At 41.3% G+C, this 16,614-nt stretch overlaps 1 protein-coding gene across 1 annotated transcript in view; it reads right to left on the bottom strand.

Annotated features, from left to right (window-relative positions):
- PLAC1 (placenta enriched 1) overlaps window positions 1–14,083 on the bottom strand; it is a 177,542-nt gene extending 163,459 nt beyond the window's left edge. Inside the window, exon 1 of the mRNA XM_007093583.3 lies at window positions 13,962–14,083. The gene's annotated coding sequence lies outside the window, so the exon portion shown is untranslated. The remainder of the gene's footprint in view (window positions 1–13,961) is intronic.
- Window positions 14,084–16,614: the final 2,531 nt, after the last annotated feature.

The raw sequence follows: 16,614 nt of genomic DNA on the forward strand, positions 1-16,614 counted from the left end.
TTGGGAAATTCTCTGCTGTTCACTCAGCTTATTAATTTTTAAGAGACATTCCAAGGTCAGGAAGAGCACCCTGGCCAAAAGTCAGGAAATGTGCTGTGGGGTAGGCCATTTAGCAGAGGTAGGGAGAACATCAGCCTCTGGGAACCCACAAGGAGTATTTATAATGATGACGACACAGGTGTTACCTTTTATACCTCGTTACCCTCTTCAAAGTACTTCACATTTGCTACCACAAAATCATAGAATCTTACGAGGAGGACTTGAAGACTTATCCCGGACTTTGGGAATTCTCCAGTGTGGCCTCCCACCCCAGGCAAGACGGGCACCTACAAAATTCCACTCATTGAACTTTCAAAGCAGCCCTCTGTGGAAGCCAGCTTAGTAGGTTGTAACATCTCTATCTTATAGAAAAACCAACTGAGGAACTAGAGAGTGTTGGGCCAAGATGATACAGTCAATTAATGATAAAACTGGCCTTTGACATGCTAGTCCCCAGCTCTTTCCAAGCTATCACACATCTTTTATCTTTAAGGGGATATATTCTAGTCAATCTTCTGGTCCTTACTATGTAACTTAGCAACTAACTGTTCTCAAGTTGCTTTAGAAGCTTCAAATCAACTAGAGTACAAGGTCCTTGGGGACTAAATTCACATCCCATACCACCTTTGAATCTCCATCCTCTCCCCACCTCACCACCAATGTTAGGAGTTCCTGGAAGGTATTTAACAAATGCCCAGAATGAATGGATTGAAATTCTAAAATTTCTGAGCTACTGCTTATACCTTAGCGGTATGCCAGAGTCTACTTTCCACGAGTGTATCCCCATATTTGGAAATTTCGTTTGGTTGTAGCTATTGGGATTACTTAGGCAGGTTGAAATACTCTGATATGAGGACTTAAATTGGGGGAATGTCTTGATATCTTATAGCAGATCGTCTTTCTCGATGGATGAAACAACTGACAATTACCTAGACCTGATATTGGCAAGGTGAGGATCCAACATCTTTATTCCCCCTGAAAGCCCTGGCTGGAATTCTAGAGAATAGGTTAGTCAAGTTGCCCCTTTATGGCCACTGGAATGTATTAAATGAAACACACTGTGTTCACATTAAATCTTTTTTTAAGAATTATTTTTTAAATGTTTATTTATTTATTTATTTATTGAGAGAGAGAGAGAGAGAGAGAGAGAGAGAGCAAGCAAGCAGGGGAGGGGCAGACATAGAGGGAGAGTAAGAATCCCAAGCAGGGCCCACGCTGTCAGCACAGAGCCCTCCCTACACAGGGTTCGAACTCACAAACTGCGATGACCTGAGCCGAAATCAAGAGTTGGACGCTTAGCTGACCGAAACACTCAGGTGCTCCTGCTCATATTAAATCTTAATGTGAGAGGCAGTTCTAATCAGGGTTATTTGTCATGGGTTTTTGACATAAACTAGTGTCCTCCAAGAATGTTAGGCCACAATAAAGACAAGAATCAATTATGAAGAAATATCCACAGGATAGACTAGTTAGCCAGAATATGTGCTTTTTTTCTGAAGTTAAAATTCTGGACTTGGTGAGATACTTCTATTACAAAAATAGATTTTAAACTGCTGTCTATACCTGTCTGTGCCTAAACTTAAAAACAAACAAACAAGCTCTCTTAGGGCACCCAGGTGGCTCAGTCGGTTAAGCGTCCGATTTCAGCTCAAGTCATGATCTCACAGTTCGTGAGTTCAGGCCTCACGTCGGGCTCTGTGCTGACAGCTCGGAGCCTTGAGCCTGCTTCAGATTCTGTGTCTCTTCTCTCTCTGCCCCTCCCCGCTCCTCTCTCTCTCTCAAAAATAAACATTAAAAAACATTTTTTTAACTCTCTTTAGTTCATAATTCTTTTGATGTTGTTGACACACACAAAAGCCTTCACTCATCAGTTTCCATTCCTATCTGCCCATTGCTTTAATTCTCCTCTCCCACCAATAGAGTCTCTATTGCCATAAACATCTCTTGTTCCCACCCCCCAAGGAATCTGGAAATGGTGTTAAATAGCAATGAGTTTGCACAGTGCTGTAATTTTTATAGCTATCAGGAGCCGCCACTGCCACTCCTACACCAGAGAGGAGTTAGCTGCCCCAAAAGTCTTCCAAGAGGAGAACAATCTGGCAGATTACCCTCACCAAACACGACCCAGGCAGAAGGGGCCCAACCTGTCTGGTGAGATTCTTTCAAACACATTTTATACTATCAAGGCTTGAATTCACCAGAAATCAACAACAACAACAACAACAATGAAATGTATCAGGAAACGTGTAAGGTGGAGTAATATAAGTAAGATACACTTGAACGTAACTTTCTAAGCCTAAACTGCATAATAATCTTTTCCAGATCCTTTTAGTTCACGTCTTAGTCCAAAAAGAACCTTATATGGAACTGCACACATCTGGCCCGGTACAAATTTGGCCCAGACCAAGCCCCTTAGACATGTCCCACCACAAATTCATTCTGTCAACTGCAGCTTGGCTCCCACCACGGCTGGTTGCGGCTTACACACCTTATGCTGTGAATATTCTACTCTTTCTCCTCAGCCCCCACCCCCAGGCCTCTATCTCCCAACTCCCCATGCTTAGTAGATGAACTTGACAAAGGTTGCTGAAAAAAACTGAAGCTATGGGCCAGAACTCTTTTAAAGCAATTGGACATGTGAGGTATCTCCCACACCGCATGAAGACTCTTCTCTCAAGATTCTCAAAGTTATCCCTCCCTCTCTGCTTTAAAGTTCATCCCTTTCCACCTTTCTCCTTCCACATTTATCCTCTCCCTCGAGACTTGCACTGTCCTATTGGTAGCTCCCAGCCACAAGTGGCTATTTACACGTAAATGAATTAATGGGGCGCCTGGGCGGCTCAGTTGATTAAGGGTAGGACTCTGGGTTTCTGCCTGGGTCATGATCTCATGGTTTCATGGGTTTGAGCCCCATGTAGGGTTCTGTGCTAACAGTGTGAAGCCTGCTTGGGATTCTTTCTCTCTCTCTCTCTCTCTCTCTCTCTCTCTCTCTGTCTGTCTCTCTCACTCTCTCTGCCCTTCCCCTGCTCACACTGTCTCTTTCTCTCTCAAAAATAAATAAACTTAAAAAAATTTAAATGTAAATAAATTAAAATGAAATCAAATTGAAAATTCAGTTTAGCTTATTGCCTTAGCCACATTTCAAGTGCTCAGTAGCCACATGTGGCCAGTGGCTACTGTATGGTACAGCAAAGAGGCAGAATGTTTCCATAACTGCAGAATGTTCTAGTGGATAGTGATGATCAGTAGGATCCTCTGATTCCTTACCTATCCCATGGGTTCTTCAATCTCATCACAACAACAGTACCAACTACCTACACTGGTCCACCTACCCTTGTAGCTACCAGTCTCTAAATGTAACCAAACTTTTTTTTTAATTTTTAAGTAATCTCTCCATCCAATGTGGGGCTCAAACTCACAACGCTGAGATCAACAGTCGCAAGCTCTACTGACTGAGCTAGCCACGAGCCCCTCTGTCATACTTTTAGAATGGAAATTTGCCTTCAGGACTGCATTCCTTTCCCGATCCTCTGCAATCTGACTTCTATACCTTCTTTAAGAAATGACGCCACCAAAGACTTTTGGGGTATCTGCCACCATTTTTTTTTTCAGTCATCACCTTCTTAAAATTTCTTCTCTCTAACCTCTTTCTCTAACCTCCGGTCCCTGGCACAGCATCACTGCTGAAGTGTTGGTAAGAGGAGACAGTGAGCTTCCCTCCTTGATCATTCATTCATCCAGGATCCTTGTTATGTATCCCTCCTGTCCCCAAAGCCCTGTCCTCTTTTCTTCTTTCTGCCAGCCCTCCTCTGATGAGCTCATCTTCCCTTGTTCGCCGTTAACTATCGACCCCACGAAAATGGATTCAATCTCATGGCTCAAGACGCTAATTTCTCACCTATATGCCTGGCATTACTGGGAGAGCACCCAGCATGCATGTTTATAATATCAGTGAATGCCCCCACTTAACCAATGAGTGCAGAGAAATCTACCTCCCCATCCTAGTTCATTCCCATGTCCCTCACAACACTGGGCACGTGAAGAGCCAGGGACTGAAGGAGGCAGAAACCAACACTAGAAAATGAAAGATATGGGAAGGCTCTGGCCCAAGGAACTTGTCTATATAATAATTCTGCCATAGTCTTTCTTATGGCTAATTCCAAAGTCTCAAGATGGGATAGAAGTTCTTTCGCCTTTTGATTTCTTCTTCTTCCTTTTTATGGAGGGAGGGGTGAGTCGGTAACCTCCACATTGCCACTTCGTAGCACACTATAGTTGTAGACCAAAATGGAAAAGCAGTCACTTGCACAAAGGCAATAGCATGTCATAAGCCTGCAGCGAATTACACCCTGGTGTTGTGTGAAGGAAGCTGACAGGACAACACCTCCTTCCCTTCTCAAAATGAACGCATAAAGTACACTCTAACCTTTAACAGCAGATGACGTCTATAACTAATGTGAAGGGAAGTCAGAACTTGTTTTCTCCCTTTGGCCTTTTTTTTTTTCTTCAGCAGACACATTGCTCTGCTAATGAGAAAGCTAAGAAAGTGATCAGGTAGAAATACACAGCTCAGTCAACTAAAGGAAAATTAAAGTAATGCAGACAACACAGTGCACGGTGCTTGAGTTGGTCACACTTAACTTAAAGACAACTAGTTCCTGACTAACGTACTTCCCCTGCCCCCACCCTAGCCTTATTGAGGTATATTCATTTGGCCCTTGAACTACACAGGTTTGGACTGTGTGGGGCTCTACTTATATGCAGACTTTTTTACAGGACGGTACTGTAAATGTATTTTCTCTTCCTTGTGACTTTCCTAATAACATTTTCTTTCCTCTAGCTTACTTCATTTTAAGAACACAGCGTATAATACGTAAAACATACAAAATGTGTGTCAATCAACTTTATGTTACCAGTAAGGATTCTGGTCAACAGTAGGCTATTGGTGGTTAAATTTGGGGGGAATCAAAAGTTACCCATGGATTTTTGTACAGGAGCGGGGGTCAGTTACTTCTTCTGGTGAAAATGCTTAAGATCTCCTCTCTTGGCACATTTCAAGTACACAACACACTACTATTAACTACAGTCACCATGCTGTCCGTTAGGTATCTAGAACTTATTCATCCAATAACTGGAAGTTTGTACCCTTTGACCAACATCTTCCCATTTCTGCTACCCTCCATTCTACTCTTCCTATGAGCGCAGCATTTTTTTTTTTTTCAGATTCCACACATACGTGATACCATACAGTATTTGTCTCGCTCTCTCTCCTGGTCAATGTTCCTGAAATGTATATTCAACATCTAAAATGCATAAGTGATGCTAAGAACACTGGGAAACAGGAGAAATTTACACTGGACAGAGGTGAGTAGTCCCAAATCTCAGGGATCTTTGACAGCTACAAGGTCAAAGACAGTTTTTCACAGTGATTTGTATGAAGTTTGCTTATAAAAGAAAAACAAATTTAAAAGAGGCCATTCAGTTATATATAAGGTAATCAAAGTGGCAACAAGAATCTCCAAAGTAAGCATTTACTAAGCAATTTGGGTTAAAATGATATAAAAGGCAGATTGTTTGGGCCACTATATCTGCCTTTTTTGCACTTGAAGAAAATTTATAGATGAAGAAACTGCTTTAAAAAAAATAAAAAGAAAGAAAAAGAAAAGTCTCCTTTCCCACAGCCTTCTGCTAAACAGATTCTGTTGCTAGGTAAACATAAGCTACCAACAATTTATGTACCAATATATACAGCAAATTGTAGCTGAGAGGAAGCTTGCTAGCTTATGAAACAGATGGTAGATTTGTGCCATGGCCCAAGAAAGAACAGGGTTTTGCCACGATGAGCCACCCCAAGTCTCTCTGATAATTTCCTAGCCTAATAAACACCCTGACTTTTTATGTTGTGAAGTTGGAGGAGAGGAGAATCATGTAGAAAAGAAGGAAACAGGAAGGAATGGCAAAGAGGATGCTCTCTGAGACTCGAAATTATTGGTTTTAAACTTTGTGTTTAAATATATGATAACAGCAGAAAGTAAACCAACACAGCTCATAATATATCCCTGAGACTTGCCATGTGGGTTGAAGTCAAATTTAATAAGTCCAAATACATCAACTCCACTTCTCTAGCACTATAACAAATTTAAGCAAGCCTCGTCAAAGAATCAGGGGTGGAAAAAAAGGAGGGCATAATCTTCTGTGAAGTCTGTAACCAGAGAATACATCTGTGCTTATGAACATTTTGTAAAAAGAAATTTCGGCAACTCAAGGCCCCCGCGGTTCATATTTCTCACACAAACTACACTGGTGTTTGTCTAACAAGCAACTGGTTCACAACTGGACTTCAACTACCCCCCAATCCTGGAAGAAACTGTTGAACCACACTCAGATCCACACTGACATCTGCAGGTAATTGAAACAGGACTTCTGTGAATTAATTTCTGGACACAGATTCTCAAACCATTCATCACAGTAGTGTGTGAACCCATAAAACTGAAATACCCTGGATGGCCGTTTCTTTAAAAAATGCTCTCACTGTTTAAGCCTTTTCATAGCTTAAAATACTGTCTAGATAGAGTATGAACTCAATTATGGAGAGAAAACCCACAAACATATAGCTATTTCTACCTGGTGTCTTTATGGTGATTTTTATTTTCACTTTAAATTGTTCTTCTATTTTCCATTGCTTTTCATTTATTCTCCAACGATCATACAGCACTTTAACACTACGTTCTGGCTACCTCACTTTACCCTCAAACCCTTTGTTGTCCCAATTTAATTTGTATTCACATTCATCAGAGCCTTGAAGATAAAACCCTGCAGAGTGTTGTTTTACTGTATTCAACTGCCACCAGGCAGTGTGCTTATTTATATACGGCTATCAAAACTAAATACGCACAAACAGATTTGTAGCAGACTCAAACTGCCATAGTCTAATCCATGTGATTTTTCTACAGTACCTTTCAACTGAGCAAAATTTCCAAGTAACATTTATTGGATCCATCTATCATTGCAATATCAGAGAAAATAGGATCTACTACCAAGAGGCTCCTTTTACAATGAGTATCTGGAGGAAAGCCTGCTTTTCTGGGCTTGAAAAATCAAGTGACTCATTCAAGGTCTGAGGTAAAAATCAGCATTTGAAGAAAGCCTTATTCTACATGTTAAAAAATTAAGTGTAATAGAAAAACACACGGAGGATTTCGAGTCATAGCAGAGAAAGTGCAACTGCTGAAGGGCTCATTAGCAAACTTCATCCACAGGCACTCAGAAACATGCATTTCCCCCTCCCCCGAGCCCCCCCCCCAACTTACAGTTGGGTTACATAGCAAATGTTTATTGATGTGTTTATTTTTTGGTGCCTGGAATGCATTTTCTTGAAGAACCGAAGTTATGGTTGTTAGAGTAACAAGTTAACTCACAAAAGGAAAGCTAAGATGTTGTAGGTTTACAACGAAATTCTAGGAAGCAATTTGAGCAATAAGATCAAACAAATGTAGGTAGGGTCTTAGCAAGAGACTACTTTTTAGTTTTCTTGTTTTGGTGCCTGAGAAAATAATTCTAGGAAGATAAGAAAGAGGACATTTTCCAGTACTGTTCATTGTTAGCATCTAAAATTCCCTTTAAAACTTGCAACTTCTCTTACTTTTTGATTTTATGCTTATGGGCCTTGCTTAAAGTTTTAGTTTAGTTAACAAAAGGACAAGAGATGGGAAATTCGAGAGAAAAATTAAGAGAGATTTTGCTCTAAAAACTGGGTAGGAATCGAAACAGAATGGAGAGAGGGAACTAATGAAAATATGGATATTGCCTCCACTTTATTCACCCAGTCATTCATTCAAGTATTAAGTGACAGGAACCAGTAATTTCTTCATTCAGTTATTCACCCCTCTCCCCAAGTGAGCCACATGGTCAAGGTGACTGCGTATTTTCAAAATCATACTTGCATCTCTCTTGCTTTTGACGTTGCTTATGTGTTTTTTTTTCCCATGCAAAAGGTTTTTACTTTCATTTTTATGTGGCTGAAATTTATCCATCGTTTTCATTCCATCTGGATTTGGAGTCATACGTAGAAAGGCTTTCCCCATACCCAGGTTTTCTTTCAGTACTTGTATGGCTTTATTTTTTACATTTAGATTCAGGTGGGAGCTTATTCCAGTATACAGTGTGAGGTGTGGAGCCAAATTATCTATTTTTTACAGCTATCCAGTTATCCCATAGTATTTATTAAAAAGGTCATCTTTGCCCCCAATGATTTGGGTGTACCACCTTTATTATATATTAAGTTTTCAGGGGCGCCTGGGTGGCTCAGTTGGTTGAGTGTCCAACTACAGCTCAGGTCATGATCTCCCCGTCGATAGTCCAACCGTGGGTTCAAGCCCCGCATCAGGCTCTGTGCTGACAGCTCAGAGCCTGGAGCCTACTTCGGATTCTGTGTCTCCCTCTCTCTGCCCCTTCCCCACTTATGCTCTGTCTGTCTGTCTCTCTGTCTCTCTCTCTCTCAAAAATAATAATAAACATTATTATTTTTTTAATTTTTATATATACCTGGGTCTACTTCCGGACCTTCTGCTTTATTCCATTGATCTGTCTGCTCATGCACCAGTACAATAATAGCAACAGGTTATAAACATTGAATAATAATTTAACAAAAGAATTTGAAGTGATACGCAAAAAGAAAGGGTGCAGCTTTCTTTAACAGAATGGTCGCTAGCAAATGTGGAAGGAATGAGAGAATTAGGAGAACACCATTTTGCAGCTACCATTTAAAAACTGATTCGGGGGGCACCTGGCTGGCTCAGTCGGTAGAGCATGTGACCCTTGATCTCAGGGTTGTAAACTCAAGCCCTACATTGACTGTAGAGATTACTTAAAAATAAAATCTTTAGGGGTGCCTGGGTGGCTCAGTCGGTTAACCGTCCAACTTCGGCTCAGGTCATGATCTCGCGGTCCGCGAGTTCGAGCCCCACGTCGGGCTCTGTGCTGACAGCTCAGAGCCTGGAGCCTGCTTCAGATTCTGTGTCTCCCTCTCTGTCTGATCCTCCCCCATTCATGCTCTGTCTCTGTCTCAAAAATAAATAAACATTAGAAAAAAATTTTTTAATAAATAAAATCTTTAAAATAAAATAAAAATAAAATAAAATAAAATAACTGCTTCATGGGCACCTGGCTGGCACTGGAAGAGCATGAGACTCTTGATCTTAGGGTCATGAGTTTGAGCCCCATGTTGGGTGTAGAGATTACTCAAATAAATAAACTTAAAAAAAAACTGACTCAGATAGGCATCACTAATGAATATGAAAACTATTTGGTTCAAGTTTTGAGGGAACAGGACATGTCCACGGTCACACATACTGTTTAAATGCTAATCCGTTAATTACAAAGGGGAAAGAGGACCTTGGTGGTGGAAGAATCTGGAGAATACTACCTTGACTAAGTGACCAACTTGGCATCGCCAACGGGACACCAACATCATGTACTGCCTGATGTGGTGCAATAGGAATCACCTATGTGGTGGCATTTTTGCCAAAAATGTTCAATCTAATGTTTCACTGAACCTAATCCTGAGGAAACAGTCTAAAAAAATCCAAATTACAAGACATTATGCAAAATAACTGGCTCAGGATCTTCAAAATAAATGTTTTATGAAAGATGAAAAAAAGTGGGGGGCTGTCCTGTATTAAAGAAAACTAAAGAGACATGACACCTAGGTAAATTTGCGTGACCTTTGATCCTGAATTTGGGATCCTCAATTAAAAAAAGAAAAGCCCTAAAGGAGATTTTTGGGACAATTTGGGAAATTTGAATACGGACCGTGAATTAAATAAAGTTATGTTATCAATGTTACATTTCTTGGGTATGCTGACAAAATTGTGATTATGTAAGCAAACCTCCCTGTTTTTAGGCAATGTAGGATGAAAAAGTGTTTGAAAAAGTGCCTTGATGGCTGTAACTTAATTTCAAATGGTTCAGAACAATATGTGTGTATATATGAGGAGGGAGAGGAGGAGAAAGTGGAGAGGAAGAGACAGTGGGCATGAGAGGGAACAAAGGTGGCAAAATGCTAACAAATGTTTAATCTTAACAAATCTGAACAAAATGTTTCATCTTGGTGAAGGGTAGATAGGTGTTCGTTGAACTATTCTTTCAACTTTTCTATAGGTTTGACATTTTTCCAAGTAAAAAGTTGAAAAAATATTTAATTGAATTTGGCCATACCTGTCAAAATTACAAATACACATACCCTTTGTCTCAGTGGTTCCCTTTCTAGAAATTTATCTGACATATGATCAATGTTATTCATTGCAGCAATGTTAGGTAATAACAAGATTGGGAGCAATCAAAATTTCCTCCAACAGGGAACTAGCAAAATAAAATGGAATAAAAAAATGACATCGACTGATGAATGGATAAAGATGTGGTATATATACATACACAATGGAATACTACTCAGTCATCAAAAAGAATGAAATCTTGCCATTTGAAACAACTTGGATGGAACTAGAGTGTATTATGCTAAGCAAAATAGGTCAGTCAGAGAAAGACAAATACCATGTGATTTCACTCGTATGTGGAATTTGAGAAACAAAACAGATGACCATAGGGGAAGGGAAGGAAAAATAAAATAGGATAAAAACAGAGAGGGAAGCAAACCATAAGAGACTCTTAACTGTAGAGAACAAACTGAGGGTTGCTGGAGGGGAGGTGGGTGAGGGGATGGGCTAAATAGATGCCAGGCGTTAAGGAGGGCGCTTGTTGGGATGAGCACTGGGTGTTACACATAAGCAATGAACCACTAAATCCTGCTCCTGGTACCAATTCTACACTATATGTTAACTAACTTGAATTTAAAGAAAATCTTGGAAGGAAAAAGAAACGACGAAGCACTCTGAGGACTAATACGAAGTCATCTTCAAAATATAGGATAGATACATTGTTAGGAAAAAAGGGTAAGGTACAGAACAATACCTACCTATAGCATTGTGTTTGATGGAATAAATAACTTACTTCTTCCCTTCCCTAAACCCACATCCCTTGCAAGGTGACTTTACAGCTCCTTACAGGCCTTGAATCTGGGCTAGCCTGTGACTTGCTTTGATCAATAAAATATAACAGAAGTTACAGTGCGCCAGATCCAAGCCTAGGCTTCCAGAGGCCTGTGGTTTCTGTTCTTATGAATCCCTAACCCCACAATAAGAACAAGCTGGAAGGTGAAAGACCCTGTGGAATAGAGCTGAATAATCCCAGCTGAGGCCATACTAGATGAACTGATCCCCAGATGACTCTTCAACTGATCGACTGAGATCAGTGGAACCTTCTAGCTTGCCCCTAGACTCATGAGAAAAAACGAACAATTATTATTATAAGTCACAAAGGTTTTACTTTGGGTGGGCGGAGAAGGCGGCGGGGGGGGGGGGGGTGAATACATAGTAACAGTTCATAAAAATAATGCTATCGCCTGTGTAAAATTTTGGGAAAAAATACTGATGCATTTGTTCGCATATGCAAACTCTCTGTAAGTACACACAAGAAACTGGAAACACAACTGTTTTGGGGAAGAAAAGCTAGGGTGGCTAGGGGATGAAGATGGGAGGGGGACACTTCACTGCTCTTTTGTACCTGTAGAATTTTGAAACCTGTATTTCCAATGAATTAATAAAATCTGTTTCTTTCACTCAAATCTTTCTAGAACCCTTGAATCATCTCTAGTGGGTAATGGGAACTCTCATACCCTATAGGAGAGATTATAAATTGGGATAATCTTGGCGGGGTGGATGTGTGGTTTTAAGCAGTGCCTATAAAATATGCAAATACGTATGCAATGCAGACTGTCTCTGGAAAAAAACCACCAAAAGCTGGTAACACCGGTTGCTTCTGAGGAAGCACCTTATGGAACTGGGGGGTTAAGGGCAGAAGGAAGACTGACTTTTCCCTATATGCCCATGTCACTATTTGAATTTTTTACCCTGAACTTATATTACCTTTTCAAAAGGAAAATAATGACTAAAATACACACAGCCTTTGACCCAATAATTTATCGTTTCTAAAAATCTCTCCTGCAGAAATACTTACAGAAGCAAAAATAAATGTATGTTATTACTTGTGTATACTAATAAATTATAAACAGCCTAAATGACCATCAATTAAGGATTAGTTAAATAAATTATGGAATGTTTGTACAAGGGAATAATATACAGTTGCTAAAAATGAACCCATAAACCATCACCCAGGTCAACATAGCACATTCCAGAACTCCTGAAGCACTTCCGTACTCCCCAATGCCCAATGAATTATTGCAAACTGAATAAACCCATGTAAGCATCACCAAGATCAACATAGAACATTCCAGAACTCTTGAAGAACCCCCCCCATGCCAATTCCAGCCATTTAACACTCTATCAATTATCACAAACTGAACGAACCCATTTAACCATCACCCATGTCACGAACAGTCCAGAACTCCTGAAGCGCCCCCTAATGCCCACTTCTAGCCATTCACACTGTGAATTTCACAAACAATAAACACATGTAACTATCACCCAGGTCATAGAGAACATTCCATAGGACATGTTTTCCAGAACATTCCATAGGACATCCAGTTTGTGATCATTCATCAAGCAGTATACTCTTCTGTATGTATACTTCAATAAAAAGCTCTACAACATGCATGTGAGCCTATTATAAAGATGCTTGCATATGTATAAAAAGGCTAATTAGGTCTACAAATCAAACTTACATTACAGATGAGAAGGCTGTGGGGAAAGGGGTTTTTATTTACTTTGCATACTTCTATAAGGTTTTTATTTATAATTATAATGTTTATAATGAGCTTTTTCCCCTTCATAACTGATACTTTTTAAATGAATAAAAAGTGATGAAAAATACCCAAAAAATAACTTTAAATACTGCTATGAGACGTTAGTTTTTTCCTTGAAGAGAAACTATACACCATCAGGATTACAAATCCTAGAATCCTTGACCCACCACCACCACCAATCAGTGTCCCCCTTCCCGCTCCCCGTACCCCACAGGTCTTGGAGGGAGATAAATGCCCGAAGAACAGATTCAAAGAAACACTTGACCAGCTCAGGCTTTCACCTCAAACTTCAGTGTAGTCACTAAACGGGTTAGACTAAAAATTCCTTTTGCCCGAAATAGGCCTCAGTGACCTAGACTTGAACCTTCTTTCTCTGAGGGTGACCTTCTGACCTTAGCTTTGGAGCTCTAAACACTCCTTCAGTCAGAAGAGAGGTAAGGAAAGAAACTGAAGGAAAACCACACCTGAGGAAGGCAAGACACCTCTCAGGGTAACTGAATGGCCCTACTTTGCCTAAGACTTTCCTTGTTTTAGCACTGAAAGTCCCCAGGAAACACCTCAATTCCAAACAAACCAGAACCTAACAAACCAGGCGTCAAGTGCTCTTTAGGCTCCTTTTTCCTGAGCCCCAACCAAGTTCCCCCTTGACTTTCAAGCTGAGAGGGGTGTCTTCTCCTCAGACCCTTAACTTTCAAGCTGAGAGGGGTGTCTTCTCCTCAGAAGGCACCAGACTTCTCTTACCACACTTCACGGAAAATCAGAATCAGAGTCTCAGAAAGAGAGGATCCAAGAGGCACCCAAAAAGAGCATTCCACACAGATTCAACAGCCTTTAACTTCTTCATACCATCAGTTCCACACGCCACGGTGACCCAGTGCTTTCCTGGATCTAAGTTCTGATTTCAACTTTACTTTGAAGATCTGGGCAGTAACTTGGGTATCTATCACTCATACTATTGTTTATTTAAGATGTTTCTTTAAATGAGCTCACTTTTTGTTATATTCATTTCTTAAATATATGTTTTAAAATATGTGCTAACTCTAACAGAAAACTTCACATCACTATCATAAATGGAAAATCAGCACCACATGCAACGAACAGAACTTACTAGGTATATATTAAAAGGTTGGACTCCCTGACGCAGACTCCTCAAGCAAGTTTTCCTCAGGAATGTCGGCAAGACCAGAAGCTTGGTGCTCCTCCTAGAGGTCAGAGCGTGTGGTTAACACTTCCCTGGGGGTTTTCCTCCAGCTCCTTCTGTAGGGGAACACTTCCTTTCAGCTCCCTCTACAGGTTAGAGTGACTTTCCTCTAGCTCCCCCTATTGGTTAGAGGGTGGAGTTACTCAACAAAATTTTATTGAGTGACTGTTATGTTTTGGATACAGTGCTAGCTGCTGGGGATACGGAGGAGAAAATGGGGAACGAGTGGGGGTTGTAACTGAGCAAGGGCTGGGAGAGAAGGGAAGGAGGGAGTTAGAAGATTCCGGCACCGCCTGTGCTGTCTGTCTCCATTTCCTAAACTCCCCGCTTCATTCAAGCCACGACAATCTGGCTTTTGCCCCGCCCACCTCCCCAAGAGCGCACTAATGAAAGTCTCCCGGGGACCGGAATTATCGGATCCAATGGGAAGAGTTTCAGTCCTCATCTTGAGTGACCGTGGAGACAACGCCTTCCTTAGCTTCGCTGATAGTGTTAGCTCCTGTCTCCAGGTTTTTCTCCTACCTCTCTCGCCGCCCCATCTCTCCTTCAACCTGTCTCTTCGGTGTTGGTGCTGGTCAGGACTTGGTCCTTCACCCTCTTCTCCGCTAATCCCACTACTTCCATCTATGCGCATAACCTCCACCCCCATAACGTGACTCTCAAGTCCTGAAATACCAGATGTTTCTCTCTCCAGCCTCGTTTCTTCTATTAGCAAGTTACCGGTCTCTGTGGTAGCACCTGTATCCTATTTCCCTCTACCTGACTCCCACCTCCACCCCAAGTTTGTTCTTCAAGATTCAGCTTCAGTGTTACCTCTTCTGGGAGGCATTCCAGAAGCACAGCCCAGGTTGTGAGGGACTCTCCCTTGGTGTTCCCCACCACACTGGGTGCTTCACCGCACGACACCAGGGCTTCCAGATTACTTCCGCTTATGCCACCAGGCTGGTCTACTTGAAGGCACGAACTTAACCTGCACTTAGTTCCCAGCACGGGGCTCAGTAAGTCAATTTGTCAAATTGACTTCAATTTGTCATCAATCTGTCAAACTGATGAACATAAGAAATCCCTGAGCTGTGAGCAATTCAACGCAGGAGAGGAGCTCAGGGGTGGTGACTGGGATGGGTGTGAGCCAGGGAGATTTAAGACCTGAGTATTTAAGCCCGTTTTCCCTTTCCCTTCTGCAGAGGCAGCCAGGGCTGGTGGGACTGAAGGGACCATCAGGGTCAGAGCAGGGAGATGGCTGGAACTGAGGAGGCAGGCAGGGTCAGAAACCGGTTACATACAGGGGAAATGAACAACCGTATTGAGGATGACGGGAGCCGGGGTCCTCACTGTCAGAGATCGGAGTTACAAATATGGATAGGGTGGACCCTGGAATGAACCCTGTGGTGTTTAACGGGAATCGAAGGTACCAGTCTGAACTCATGATTTTTAAGACAGATACATATGTGTGCATGCACACACACACATTTACATATATTTTCTCTATGCTGCCTTTAGACCAGGATATCCAGGTAGTAATGATGATACCTAGTGCCTACACCTTGGCTTTGAAAGATTAAAGGAATCAAGGCTCCTTAGAGAAATGTCTGATCTCAAGGCTGGGGCAGGGAACGTAGGATTCTGGGGCATATTAAGCCACATAGTGAAACACTGATCAAAAAAACCAGAGATTGGTCAAAAGGACACAGGAGCCAGCTTGGAGGGGCTCTCTCCACTGTCCAAATCTGCGATGTGACTATCAAAATAACGAAAATGACTTAAAACCCACGGACTAAAACAGGACTCCATGAGTCCCACACTGATGCAAATAAATGGTGAAGGGAATTTTTTTTTTTTTTTTACGGTATTACGCCAACCAGTAAATGTAGAAAGAATGATAGAATGAGAGTCACCATCAGTTGGCCATCATAATGCCACCAGGCATGAATGATCTATGGATACTAAAACCAGTGAGGGGAAGTTTGAGGAAACAGGATATTTATATACCCTCAAAGGATCTCCACACAAAGTATTTTATTAATTTCAAAGGGAAACCATTAACTGTACAAAAGAAACCTGGCAGGTACCACCTGAACCAAAGGACCAAGGTTCCCATCACCAGCAAAAGGATGGTGATGTCACGTGTATCCTGCAAGAACACACTGCCAATGCAGTGTCACTTCTGTGGTATTTCTGCCCAAAATGCATGACCTGAATTTAATAACTAGGAAACGGCAGTCAAACCTAAATTGAGGCACAGTTTTCAAAATTGGCCAGTACTTTTCAAAAATATGAAAATCGCAAAAGGAGAGACTGGGGACTTCAGATTGGGGGAGATCAAAGGCACATAACGAAGTGTAACACATAATCTTGGATTGAATCCTGGGTCAGAAGAAAAGATTTTTTTTTTTCCTTTTTGCTAAAAGAACATTATTGGGACCACGGGAAACCTTTGAATAGAGTCTACAGATTGGATGGTAGTTTTCTATCAAAGGTAATTTCCTGATCTCGATAGTTTTACTACATAGACCGTCCCAGTCTTTGGGAAAAGTACACTGAAGCATGTAAAGGTAATGGG

This window comes from Panthera tigris, chromosome X (assembly GCF_018350195.1).
Source record: "Panthera tigris isolate Pti1 chromosome X, P.tigris_Pti1_mat1.1, whole genome shotgun sequence".
Lineage (NCBI taxonomy): Eukaryota > Metazoa > Chordata > Mammalia > Carnivora > Felidae > Panthera > Panthera tigris.